Source organism: Chiloscyllium plagiosum, chromosome 6 (assembly GCF_004010195.1).
Source record: "Chiloscyllium plagiosum isolate BGI_BamShark_2017 chromosome 6, ASM401019v2, whole genome shotgun sequence".
NCBI lineage: Eukaryota > Metazoa > Chordata > Chondrichthyes > Orectolobiformes > Hemiscylliidae > Chiloscyllium > Chiloscyllium plagiosum.
In genome coordinates this window covers 42,011,668-42,026,439 of record NC_057715.1, presented here as the reverse complement: position 1 = coordinate 42,026,439, position 14,772 = coordinate 42,011,668, and the positions used below count along the sequence as shown (strand labels likewise).

General features: G+C 38.0%; 1 long non-coding RNA gene across 1 annotated transcript in view; it reads left to right on the top strand.

Moving 5' to 3' along the window:
- LOC122550547 overlaps window positions 1-14,160 on the top strand; it is a 227,102-nt gene extending 212,942 nt beyond the window's left edge. The window contains exons 3-4 of the long non-coding RNA XR_006311882.1: window positions 12,784-12,909; window positions 13,896-14,160. This is a non-coding gene — a long non-coding RNA (uncharacterized LOC122550547). The remainder of the gene's footprint in view (window positions 1-12,783; window positions 12,910-13,895) is intronic.
- Window positions 14,161-14,772: the final 612 nt, after the last annotated feature.

Below are 14,772 nucleotides of genomic sequence, written 5' to 3'. Positions count from 1 at the left end.
CCAGCTCCTTTCCCTTGATTTTTAATTCAGTATGTTATAAAACTTGTCCAAATGTCATTAACTTTGCCTCCTTAGCCTGATGCTCCAAATTCGTTCTTGAACTAGTTGGCCCAATTCCCACCTCTTTCAACCTATGTGGGCAGCACAGTGGCACAGTCGTTCGCACCACTGCCTTAAAGCACCAGGAACCTGGGTTTGATTCTAATTTTTGGTGACAGTTTGTGTGGAGTTTGCATGTTCTACCAGTGTCTGTGTGAGTTTCTGCAGGGTACTCTGGTTTCCTCCCACAGTCCAAAATATATGCAGGTTGGATGGATTGGCTGCTGTGTACGGTGATGGGAGTGGGTCTGGTGGAATGCTTCTTGAGGGTCAGTGCAGAGTTGATGAGCTAAATGGCATCTTTCTGCACTGTAGGGAGTCTGTGTCTTCTATGTAACACACTGTTTTTGGTTAGAATGTCAATTTTGGAATCAGGATGAAAAATAAATAAATAGTTTTATCAATCACTCAACCTTCTCTGTAAAACTTCTGTTTATCTGTAGTCTCAGCAAGTTTTCCCTAAACTATTTGAGACAATTGTTTACAGCTGAAGGTCTACTTGCTGCAGTAGCTGCTGGGACTGGGAATTTCTGCCCAGAGCATCTACCCTGCAGTTTTGGCTGTAGGTAATTCTCCCATTCTTTTAGAAACATGAAAATTGCCTCTCCCTGAAGAACTCTCAATTTGCAACCATGAAGACTTCTGGTGGAGCTTTTAAAAAAGCTCAGTTTTGCTAATAGGTGTCTTCAGAAATGAGAGAGAGGGTTGAGAGAGAAATGAGTCCCATGGCAGTCGCTCTGATGGTGAATTCAAATCTGATATCATCTTCACAGTCTAGAGCTTGATCACATAACATCTTTCTGAGAACTCTATACAGTGGTCTGTGTCCTTCACGAATACAAGATTTTACCTGTTATTGGTCAGTGTCCTTTAATTAACAAATGGCTTTACAAAATATATAGTTATGATCCCAGCTGATGTTACTACTGGTCATGTCAGATCCCAGACTGAAACCCTTTATTGATTGTTTTTGTATGCACTGAACCATTAGCACGCAATGCTGCTGATTCTGTTTTAAAAATAAAAGGAAGTTCATTACCAAAAGAAATGCAAATAGAATAAACCAAGATACTTACATGTCCTAGTTGTTACCAACACCATCACCTTACTCAAATAACGGAGTGCGTTCACATCTCCATCACTCCTATAGATTTGTCTTAACTGTTTCTTTCAATTCACAGACTTGAGAATTTGATAGCCTTTTCCTATTCATACAACTGAGATTAAATTTTCTTAGCTTCAAATAACCTCTTCGGATTTCTAACTAAGCGCTTCTAGTCTGGAATTTTCACACTTAAAACCTTTACACTGAGATAATCCATTTCCTCACTGTTCTAAACTAATTCCTTTCTTCAGAAGAAAATGATACAGCAATCCAGACTGGTAAAGTCAGTTCAAATGTTACCACCTTAGTGAATAGGCAGTTACAGGGCACAGCTTCAGGAACAGAAGTAAAAGCCTATTCAGGAAATATTGATCTGAAGTCGTAGATTGGAAATGTTGCAAAGTTCGGAATTAAAGCAATAACTTTGGGAATATTAGAAATTTTGAGAGATTTTATTCAGACCTCAAGAAAGGCATGACATTTTTCATAAGTGCTTCAGTAAAGATGTGAATAATTTTGTTTAAACCATGAGAAGCAGGAAGCGTTCAATAAAATGGATTGAAGATGAATATTCATTAAAGCTGTGAACAGTAGGACCTGTACAATGAAACTATAGAAAAGATGAAACTCTCAGTTTTATACATTAAGGATGAAACCCTCCACTTTAGCTGTAACACTATCAGAAAACTCTCCAGTATGATCTCAAAGAACAACATAACTGCTATAATTGTGAAATTAAAAATAGCAAACTTAGGAACACATAATAATAGAAATAGTCAATGATAGGATAAATGAAATAGAACCCAGAATTGGGCACCCTGTAAAATATATTCCTTGAGAAACATAACAGTTTTCAAATTAAACACTAAAGTAGAAGATGAACAAGTAATGCACTTAAATATGCGTTTGAGAATATAGTTGATAACCTTAGAGCTCAGCAAGGAGTAAAAAAAACTTTAGTTTCTGAAATAATAAAATTCTTGAAAGATCGAAATTTAATGGAAGAGTTCAGCATCTGGGGAATCCAGCCATGATTTTATTGAGAATTTTCTGCAGATGAGAGGAGAAATATGATTATGGTAACTTCAAGTCAGCATTCAAAATTGATGAAATGACAGAAATTGTTGATAGGTCTTTGTCAGATTTATTAAAGTCCAAAAAGACCTGATTCTACAGTAATTGATTCAGGTGGTGAGTGAAGTTAAGGGTTGAGCAACAAAGATCATTCCTAAGAGGTGAATATCAACCCTGGCACAGGTGCTAATATGGGAAACCAGTAAGTGGTATAGATACCAGACGCTACAATTACTTGTCAGTGATGTAGAACAACGAATCCTCACAGACTTGAGAATTTGATAGCCTTTTCCTATTCATACAACTGAGATTAAATTTTCTTAGCTTCAAATAACCTCTTCGGATTTCTAACTAAGCGCTTCTAGTCTGGAATTTTCACACTTAAAACCTTTACACTGAGATAATCCATTTCCTCACTGTTCTAAACTAATTCCTTTCTCCAGAAGAAAATGATACAGCAATCCAGACTGGCTTTCACACAATAGGTCCCTTACAGAAAATAAATAGTGCAAAGTTTCATAAATACAAGAAATTTAATAATTATTCACATAAAGCATTAATAGGTAGAATAGAAAAAAAACTAAAGACTTACTCAGATGATCCAAACATTCGACTTTGAAAAACTAATATTTATGTCCTGGAAATGTGTTGCTGGAAAAGCGCAGCAGGTCAGGCAGCATCCAGGGAACAGGAGAATCGACGTTTCGGGCATAAGCCCTTCTTCAGGGCTTATGCCCGAAATGTCGATTCTCCTGTTCCCTGGATGCTGCCTGACCTGCTGCGCTTTTCCAGCAACACATTTCCAGCTCTGATCTCCAGCATCTGCAGACCTCACTTTCTCCTCTAATATTTATGTCCACCAGTCAAAGAACAGCCAGCAGAATATTTCATAGGGCTCCCTAGATTAATGACAAAATTGAAATGAAACAATAGAATCCATTGAGATTAATTATCTTGGTATCAGAAATTTGTTTCATACTGTCAATTATGTGAAAACCTTGCCTTCTGGAGGTTGCTTCCTTGTCCCCACACACCTGACCTCGTGACGAAATATTTTCAAAATTCAACACATTTTGTTTGCTAAGCGCCAGTTGTACCATCCAATCCTCTGTTTATGTTTACATTTTTGCAGTCAGCTTGATCACCATCTTGTTACTTGTCTTCTGACTCTAGATATTCTGTCATGCGTGACGAGTTCAGTATGACTTGTTTACACTTCATTAAGGCACCTTGGTTTCTAGATATTTTCCATAACACTTTTGTGCAAGGATCCCATTATTTCTCTTAGTATTGCCATTAAGATAATTAGTCTGTAGATCTCAACTTTGCTCCCTTTTTGAAAATGTGAATCACATTCGTTGACGATCAGTTCACAAGCACCACTTCTCTTCCTAATGATTTTTTGTATCTTTGAAGTAGTCCCTTAGATTCCAAATCTTTAACAGCACATCAATTTTAAAAACATTTCATTTTGAAATAATTTTGAATCTAAAACAAGTTTTACTTAGCTTTGAAGTACTTTAATTCAGAAACATGAATTGTGACTACTTGCCTAATATATTTATATAATAAAATGTGGTTTTCTCATTATCTTCTTCTCACAGCAACAGGACTCAGCCATTTCCTTTTTAGATCATTGAGATTTTTCTTCTTTCCTCAAATAATTGCTTAAAAGTGCTGTGGGGTCCTGCACTGGATGTCATTTCATATCTCTTAGGACACTTGATGGATACAATAGGAGGCCATTGCCTGAAGCAGAAGTAACTTTGATATTCCTGAAGTTAATAGGAGGCGATAAATGTAACTATTTATTTAGTAATTTTGCTGGATAGTTTGGGACCAATGGAACTGAACTGATTGATCAAAATACATCTCAAGTTGCTTTAGGAGTATGTGCTCTGATTTCATTAGTTTGCAAAACAATTTAGAGCAATCCATTTATTGCTTTTATTCAGTTCTTATTATTGCAACTTTCTTTCCCACAGTTATGTTCAATGCATTTGAATTTGTAAATTAGATTTTTCCATATGTTATAAGATCACATGGGGTTAGAGTAATTTATTTGTTTGGATACAAGATTAGCTAACCAACAGAAAGTAAAGAGCCAAGATAAATGGATCTTTTTCTGGTTGGCAAGATGTGAGTTGGGGCCTGAAATTTGGTCCTCACTTGGAGAAATCTAGAATGAAAATTCATAGTTTTAGGATAAGGGGTAGCAGATTTTTTTTTAAGATTAGATTCCCCTACAGTGTGGAAACAGGCCCTTTGGCCCAACAAGTCCACACTGACCCTCTAAAGAGTAACTCACCCAGGCCTATTTCCCCTCTGATTAATGCATTCTAACACTATGGGCAATTTAGCCTGGCCAATTCACCTGACCTGCACATCTTTGGACTATGGGAGGAAACCAGAGCACAAAGAGGAAATCCATGCAGACACGAGGGGAATGTGCAAACTCCACACAGACAGTCACCCAAGGTTAGAATCGAACCTGGGTCCCTGGTGCTGTGAGGCAGCAATGTTAACTGCTGAGCCACCATGCCACCCCAACAATGAGGCGAATTTATTTCTCTCAAAGAGTTGTGAATCTGGAATTCATACTCACTATGTGGTGGATACTAGGACATTGAGTAAATTAAAGGAAGAGAAAGATAGATTTTTGATTAGTAATTGGTTGAAGGTTTATGGAGAGCAGCAGGAAAGTGGAGTTGAGGCCAAGGTGAGATTAGCTATGATCCTATCAAATGGTGGGGCAGGCTTGAGGGGCTGATTTGACTACTCCTGTTCTTTGTTCCCCATGTTTTTATTTGTTAAACCCAAGAACTGAACATAACAGAAATGAATTGTAGACATGTTTGCATCTAAAGGATTTTTAGCTGTACAGATTGATGCTTTGCTTGTGATCCTTTATTAAAATTCCATGGTTATTATCTCTAAGCCCATATACAGAAATGCATATACAAGACAACTAACAAGAAATTCAGAAGGGGAGTGGAATTATCAATTCATTTTCACTAGTTTTTCATTTACCAATAGAAATTAAATTGATCCTAACGCTACTTTCAGATTGCACAGATTATAATTGGTCTTGAAGTGAATTTAAGAAGTTTGTGGGCGGCACGGTGGCACAGTGGTTAGCACTGCTGCCTCACAGCGCCAGAGACCCGGGTTCATTTCCCGACTCAGGCGACTGACTGTGTGGAGTTTGCACGTTCTCCCCGTGTCTGCGTGGGTTTCCTCCGGGTGCTCCGGTTTCCTCCCACAGTCCAAAGATGTGCAGGTTAGGTGAATTGGCCATGCTAAATTACCCTTAGTGTTAGGTAATAAGGGGTAAATGTAGGGGTATGGGTGGGTTGCGCTTCGGCGGGTCGGTGTGGACTTGTTGGGCCGAAGGGCCTGTTTCCATACTGTAAGTAATCTGATCTAATCTAAGTTCTGTTTATTGTATTGGAGGTGATATAACAGAACAAAACAAGTCTACATATCTAAAACATCAAAGATCAAAAATAATTAAACATAAAATTATGCTTATTAGTAATGTATTAATATTTCCATGCTAATTATCAAATAATTCCATCGTATATTTTTGGAACAAATTAAAATCACTGACTGAAATTAAAACTGTCAATCAGTCTGAGTGAAAGACAAGACATATTAAAAATACTCAGCAACATCTGCTGGTGTAAACCTTGGGTTTCAAAAGTGTAGGAGCTGCCTGGCAAAAGCAGCTGGGTATCATAAATGAATGTTTCGAAGAGCTGACATTGACTGAGGTAGTATGGACTTTAACAGAATAGTAACTCAAACACATATTTCACACAGCATTGGAAATGCTAGCCAAAACCTAGCAGCAAACATACATGTCATCAACTGTCTCTCGATTTGAGGATGATATCAACTCAGGGTTTCCAGTTTCTGCCTAGACTGAACAGAATGTCTATTGCTACCTATTCATTTTCTTCTCTTTTGCCACTCTGCCTCATCATGAAGGTATTTGGATTGAAAGTATGATGCAGCTGGACAGGCGTATTTTTGCCATTTGAACAATTAGAAGCACGTTTGTCTCAGTCGTTAGTGCCAGTATTGTCACAATTCTAGCCGCAAGTCACATCAGCTTAAAAGCTGCCAATCAATTCATGCTTTTCAGTTTTGGTAATAATCCTCATGGGTTAGGAAGAGGAGTGACCCACACAGTGCAATAATGGACAGCTTCAAAAATCTCCCGATCTCCAGGCATGATTTGTTGGGACTTCTCTTATTTGAATGTCATTCTCAAAAGGGTAGATCGTTATTGTGTAATTCCAACTTCCTTACCTGGGTATAGATAGCTATACAAGTGACAACACCTCTCCTCTACTTCTCCAACTTCCTTGATCCTCATTTCCCTTTCTCATAAATGCAAGAAGCAATCACAATTCAGAAATATGACTGACTCACCCTCAACCCTGTGACTTACCCACCAGTCCTTGAATAGACCCCCTTGATCCAATCCAACCCAGTTATCACTCCCACTACCACAATAACCCCCAAGCCCTTGTCTGAACCTGACTACCCACATATTACCATACTACCCCCGACTTATACGACTACCTGCCAACACCCAACTATTACTGACACATCCTAATCCTCTCTTTTGACTAAATGGCATCTCCCACTATCTGAATACCCTCCTGACTCTCTGATTCCTCCTCACCTCTCATAGCCACAACTTAATCTGACTACCTTCCACCAGATGAAAATCCCTTGATCGGACTTGACTCCTTTCCCTCCCATCTACCACTCTACTCCTTCACAATCCCTACAGTGTGGAAACAGGCCCTTTGGCCCAACAAGTCCACAATGAACCTCTGGAGGGCAACCCACCCTATATTTACTGCTGACTAATGCACCTAACCTACACATCCTACACATGCACCTAACCTACACTGTCAGCAATTTAGCATGGCCAATACAGCTAACCTGCATATCTTTGGGAGGAAACCCACACAGACAGTCACCTGAGGTTGGAATCGAACCCAGGTCCCTGGCGCTGTGAGGCAGCAGTGCTAACCACTGAGCCACCACACCACCCTAATTCTGAATCCTAACTCCTCATGCACGTGTCACCTTCTCTCTTCACCCTCATTCTAGCATAGCCGTGATGCAAACACGTGCCAGGCCACTGTCTTAATTACCACACTAGCCCCTTATCTACCTCCTTACCTACTCCTGACCTACTTGCCACCTACACCATCATCTACCTACTACGGACTAGCCACCCCACACTTTTACCCATCTACCATCTATACCTATACCCATAACTGACAACCTGCCACCTTAGTCCCTTACACATTCACTAACATACTTATCTTCAGTCTGTAGCATCTCAATGAGGCTTTTGGTATTTAACCTATGTTTCTTTGCTGGAAAAGAACAGCTAGTGATGTGAAAAGGGATTTTGGGTTTCCCAAGATTATCTGTAATCTTCTCTACAAGGATTCCTGCATTCAGTTCATTATGTAGGACTCTCCATTTGAAGACGTATCCAAAACATTGCAGGTAACGAACTGGGTAACTTTCTGATCTGGCTTGGAGTTACAGATCCAAACACAGATCAGCTGATTTAGGCCAAAGTTTTCCACGCATCTATGCTATCCAATTTAAGATGGGAATCACTGAGGAGGTATATAAACCAGATGTTCAAATCACTCCAAATATGCTGATAAGGTCTGGCAGGTTGAAGTAAAGAGGGGATAGTTCTGTTTGAAATTCATCCATTTTGACACTCCTGTTATCCCCGCACTACAATTGGTTGCATTCCCTAGAATTATTTTCAATATCTGTCCCTCAGGGAATATACATTTCAAATCTACCTGGCCCAGAATCATGATAGTATATCATGTCTGAGATTGCAGCGTATTAAGCACTAATTTTGTTTATGTAACATTTTTTGACATCACATAAAAATAGTTGAGAGACTTTTCAGAGTTCTAAATTGAAGTTTACAGACCTTTTGGAATGACAGCCTTGTGCCTTCAAGAGGTCCTTTGTTATTCATTATGAGACTAGTTATCCTCACGTAACTGTTACTACTATGGTGAAAAATGCTGCATTCATCAAATTCTATTAGCAATCAAACCCAATCTTCCTGCCAGAGCTCATTGTAATGAATCCAGGCACATTGTAGGAGCAGTCTGAACTCCAAAGCCTTCATGGCTGATCTCATAATCAAGCCCACATTCCTGCCATTTCCCTAATACGCTTAGTTCCTTTACTGATTAGAAATCTGCTTCCCTCATCCCTAAATAGATTTAATAACCCAGCCTCCACAGCCATCTTTGATAAAGAATTCCTCAGATTTACTACTGAAAAGATCCCTCCTCATCAGTGTCTTAAATGTACGGCCCCTTATTCTGAGATTGTGCCCTAGACTCGCACAAGGGCAAACAACCTACATACTTCTGCCTTGTCTGATCCTTTAAGAATCCCACATGTTTCAAGAAGGTTGCCACTCATTCTTCTCTATTCCAATGGTAAAAGCTCAATTTACTCAATCTCTCCCCATGAGACAATTCTGTGCCGGGTATCAGCCAAGTGAACCTTCTCTTGTACTGTCTCTAATGCTAGTATTTCTTTACTTAGATATGATTTGGAGGTGTTGGTGTTGGATTGGGGTGGACAAAGTTAAAAGCCAGCATCTGCAGACGTCATTGTCTCCAAAGGTAAAAATCGCGCAAAACCAGGTTATAGTCCAACAGGTGCTTCTGACTAAACCTTTTGGACTATAACCAGGTGTTGTGGGGTTTTTAACTTTTACCTTAGATAAGGGACCTAAACCTAAAACAGTATTCCAGCTGTGGCTTGACTCGTGCCTTGTATAGTTTTAGCAAGACCTTCCTACTTTCATACTCGATTTCCTTTGAAATAAGGACTAACATTCCATTTGCCTCTCCTATTTCCCAGTGAACATGGATGCTAACGTCTGTGATTCATGGATAAGGATTTCCAAATCCCTGTCGCTGCAACTTCCTACAGTCTTTCTATAGTCTGTTTTATCAATTAACAATCAGCTCCTCTATTCTTCTTGCCGAAGTGCATAATGTAACATTTTCCAACATTATATTCCATGTGTAATATATTTTCCCTCTCATTTTAAGCTGTTTGTACCATTGAAATCCGAATTGACTACGTAAACCTGGAATTAAAAGCTAATTTTGGTAATAGTGACAATGAAACCATTATCGTAAAACTCATCTTGTTTCAATAATGCCCTCAAGGGAAGAAGTATTTTTATTCATCCACAGGATAAGGGCATCTCTGGATAGGCAGCATTTATTGCCTATCCCTAATTGCCCAGAGGGTAGTTAAGGGTCAACCACATTGCTGTGGTTCTAGAGTCACATGCAGCTCAAACCAGTTATGGAAGGCCATTTCCTTCCCTCAAGGATATTTGTGAACCAGATGAGTTTTTCTGACAATCGACAATGGATTCATGGTCATCATTAGACTCTTAAATTCTACACTTCTTGTACTGAATTCAAATTATACAATCTGCCATGGCATGCTTCGATCCCAGGTCCCTAGAATGTCATCTGGGTCTCTGGATTAACAGTCTAGCAATAATACCACTCGGCTATCACTTCCCCATAAAGTATACATAGGATGGAGCAGTGGGAAATAGCAAAGTTTCCTTCATGGCTAAGGATAGGGTCAGCTGAATTCCATCAGCAACTGACAAGGAATTTATTGTCAAACTTCTTATACTTGCCTCCAAGTGCGGTCATGACAAGGGACTGAACCTGATGTACACCCTCAGTGCACCAAAAAAGCAGAGGGCTCTCGTGGTGGGTTAGTATTGTTCCTGTTCTGAGCTAAGAGGCCTGGGTTCCCACTTCACCTATTTCAAAGGTGTGTCATAAACAGGTTAATTAGAAATATCTAAAAAAACACATCATTTCTAACACATCCAGCAATGAGATGATGCTTTGTTCAGAAGAGGAAAATCAAGATTTTTGGTGACAATGACATTCTATATCTTAAGAAAGGTAGATTCTCAAAAGTAATACCACAGGTCATCTTAAAACACTTGATGCAATACTTTTGAAGTGTGTGCATTGCTGTAATTGAAAAGGCACCAACCAATTTGAACACAGCAAGATACTGTAAACAGCAAAAACAGCACATCCAGATTATTTGTCTTACATATATGCTGTGATGTGAAGGTGCTGGTGTTGGACTGGAGTGAGCAAGGTCAGAAGTCACACGACACCAGATTATAGCCCAACAGGTTTATTTAAAATCATAAGCTTTCGGAGCGCTGCTACTAGGTCAGATGAAAGTCTGTGATTTCAAATAAATCTGTTGGACTATTACCTTCTGTCATGTGACTTCTGACCTACATATGTGGTGATTGAAACATATATGGGAGAGCCTCTGTTCTTTAAAATATTGTAATAGGGTATTCTATGCTCATCACTTTAACATCTCATTTGAAAGATAACACCTTGTGGAACTCACCCTGAGGTTTTGACCTGGTTTGCACACTTCGGGCTTTGCAGAACTCTGTGAGATACTTGCGCATGGCATTTGCCTTAGTTCACCTTCCAGAGGTGAAGTCAGGTGTCAGGTCAAGGAGAACTATCGAGGGGGCCAGGACGTAGTGTACAATTCAGGAGGAGAATGGGAGGAAATGTTTCACACCTGATTCTCTTTAGTTTGTAAACATTGTTCTAACACTATTAGGAGGTGAAGTACAAAAGAATCACCTCATATATTTTGAACACCCTGCAATAAACCAGCACAACCTTTAAAATCTGCTTAAACAAATGGGGATGAGGGGGCAGGGGGGCGGGTGTCAAGGGAACATTCTAAACTTAATGCCATGCTTTTTGTTTCATTGATGTGAAAATTAGAGCTGTAACTCATTCAAATACCATGCACAACACGTTTATGATTTAGCAATTGAGAAAACTTTTCAATTTTTAATGTCTGACTTATACTGATGCCATGAACATGTATTTAATAAGTAGGGAAAATGTTGTTCAGATCTCGATGAAAGCATTTATTTTTCAGAACATCAATGAAAAGCCCTCCAAGAAAATAACTACTATTTCCCATTGCACCTGAAAACCCTGAAGCATGACACTTGCAACAATCTTCCTTTTGAGGTGCTGTAAGTTGGTAGCAGGCTGGTTTTAGAGGCAGGGATAAATTTGGATGAGGTGATCCGGAGACAACTGGGATAGTTAGAAATGATTTGGCTGTTATTTGTAAATGTATCTCACTTAGGTCCTAAAAATTCCACAATCTTTTATTTGGAAATGTCTCTGCACATAGACATGAAAAACAAGATGGCCAGAATATCAAATTAATTACTTCAAATATATCAAATTAATTACTTCAAACATATAAAATACATTGAGCAATCACATGGGTGAGTCCCTATCTCCAGACAAATTGGACCAGGTTCAACACCTGGCTGTCTTGGAGATGTGCCATGACTGAACAGGTGAATTAAAAGTCATTTCTTTTAAAAAAAACACTCAACATACATCGTTATTTTGTGATTTTTGAAGTGCCTAATTCAAGAGAGTTTGGAATTGTGGTTTCAAGCTATACCATTAGGAGTCACTCTAGCTCCATACAATTTATAAGTATAAATATATTATTTTTAAATAAAATGGAAATATATTTCTTTTCTCATACATTAGAGATGAGGCATAGTATTAGAGGCTTAAACATTTTCTTTGGAATTTTGTGTCTTAGCTGCTCTAATTATTATGAAAACAATCATAGGCCAAATGATACCTGCTGTCCACAGTCAAATCTGACAAAATAGTTGCACTTTTTATTAAAGCTTATAATGTGACTGCAGGCCTATAACACTGCCGGATTCATATTGGATCTGCAAGAATTGAAAACCAAACTAAAGAAAGGTCATTTTCAGCTGTGTATTCTGGTTCTATGATTGCACATTCCACCAGTTTATGATTACACATTTGCAATTGCGCAGCTGAAATTTCAGAAAATCCACTTAATCCAAGCTCACTTGAGTTGCTGCCAACCCAGAGCCATTTATTGCAGTCATAGTAATGGTATGGAACAAAAAGCAGGAGCAGGAATCATGACTTTCTAATTATGAATCCATTCTATATCTAAAATGATCACGAGGAATTGATGACATGTCTCACCAGAATATTGTCTTTTTCACCTCTAAGACATTGCTTTATTTTAAAGAGGAAGATTGCTTTAATCCATATGGTTAGAACTGCACTAAACTCTGCCAGTCATGACAAAAAAAACAGTAAAATCAAGGCAAGCTGCTTCTGCTGTTGGTTTGCTGTCCTTCTTAATTTCCTGCAGGTCAGCCTTTGCTTTTGCATTTTTGTGAGATAATGTAAAGATATTGTGTCCACAATTTACTTGCACCACATTTGTATAGCAATTATTAATCAGGATTGTATTGGAGGTTTTATGCATGAGACACAAAAAGGCCATATTGAATGAAATGTCTTGTGTTGTTGCAGGTTGCAAACAAGAAATAAATGCTCCACTGTTACATCTTCATCTGCATTACACTGATTAACTTGGATCCATTTCTTACATTCTTACCTCTGCATATTGATCAGTAATATAGTTGAAGAATTACTAAGGTATTAATAATGCTTTTATTTCCTTTATATCTAAAGTAGGTCAGGACTGTTCAAGGATTTCACTAAACTGGGATGTATAAGCACTAGTTTAGATTGGAAAAATAATGAAATAAGAAATCAAGAGATAGGAACAGAAGCAGTGTCTGTAGGTGGAGTTGTTGTTCCTTTGCAAGGTCTAGTTCATATTATTTAGTTATAGTGAACAGTCAGTAGCATTTGTGACTGACATCTGCCAAGGCTATCAGAAATTCATTTTGTATTTTAAAAAAACAGATTTAAATATAATTTTCTTAAAGAAATAGCATTGATTATATTCTTAACAACCAATGGAAGGCTTTATCAATGGAACCATGGCATTAACATATGCTTGATACTAAATTCAATGTAAATGGAAGAATCTGAAAAAGGAATCTGTTAAGGTCCTTCTCATTAGCTTGATTGTAAAATTAATTCATACACATAATTATTCATAACAAATGGAAAGCTGAAATGTTGCACACATTTATGAAATATCAAATGTGTAATAAATCGAGAAAACTGTATGCATGATACAGATTTGGGAAGAAGTGATATTTGGAATGAGTAAATAAATAGCATATGAATAGCAGCAGCTGAAGAAGGTAAATAACAATGACCTTCCTAACAGCAAGTATGAATGGGCATCAAAACATTGCAGTAGCCAGTAACACCCCCATCATTCGAAATAATTAAAACAGCATATTGGAACATGTCATATATTGCCCCAATGTGTACTTACATTGTCAGAATCATTTGCTTACTTTATTTTAATCTTTCGTCATAGCCACCAGTTTTTATCACTGGTAAACATGATCAGTAGATGAATTTAGCTCATGTAGTCCCCCTTTAATTTGTAATGATTCAAATAGGCAAGCTTTTGGTTTAAACAGATTAACAGTTAGTTTATTGCAAGTTATGCTACAAACTACTTAAGAATAAAGAGATCAATTTGTTCACAAAAACCACAGACACCAAGATGGAAACAACGAAAGATAAGACAAAAGAAGACTTACAAGAAGAAAGCATAACATGTCCTGATGATATTCCACTGGTTGAGTTCCTTGTTGGCACAACAAATGAAGCCAGATCCAGCAGCTGTGATGACTTCAGTCGATGACTAGATGGTTTCTTAGACATGTAGATTTCCCAGTGGGGCAGATTCTGGGATATTTCTGTCGACATGGCACATTTATTACGCCAGTTACTTCATAGTTTCAAGATGTCACATCCTTATCTCCCTTCCTTACTTTCTCTCTGCTTGGACAGTAGCTTTTTTTTTCTGAATGTTTCAAGATAGAATCTCATTCTGTCTCTGTAGTTTGCCATTCTGAATTTTTTTAGCCAATAAACTAAAATGGCTGCTCTTCCTGAGTGTGAAATTCATATTCCACTTAAGATATTGACATTCTGGAGATAAATTTTGCTTTTATTTTGGACTGTACCAGTTTCAATTTCATAACAAGTTGTCAAGGAAAGTTGTTAACCTCTGGATAAGAGTTTTTATATGTCTGGATCTCTCTGTCATACTTCTAATCCATGTAAAACTGGCACTGGTCTGGCTAGTGACTTTGTAGCAGCCATGTTATTAGTCTCTCGCCCAATTATAGTCAGATTAACCATTTTACAAAAAAAACAGCTTTTTAAAATTTTTTTGTCGAAGGTTACAGGTCCATAAATTACGTAATTGCAACAGATACACAAGTAACAAGTAAAATTGAAACAAAATGTGTTGTACATTTTAAAATTGCATTCAATGTCATGTTTTACAGTTTAGTGTCTGCCAATCTAATGAAAATTGATTGTTATTTTCTGATGGGCAGCACTGTCATATATAAATTATTTATG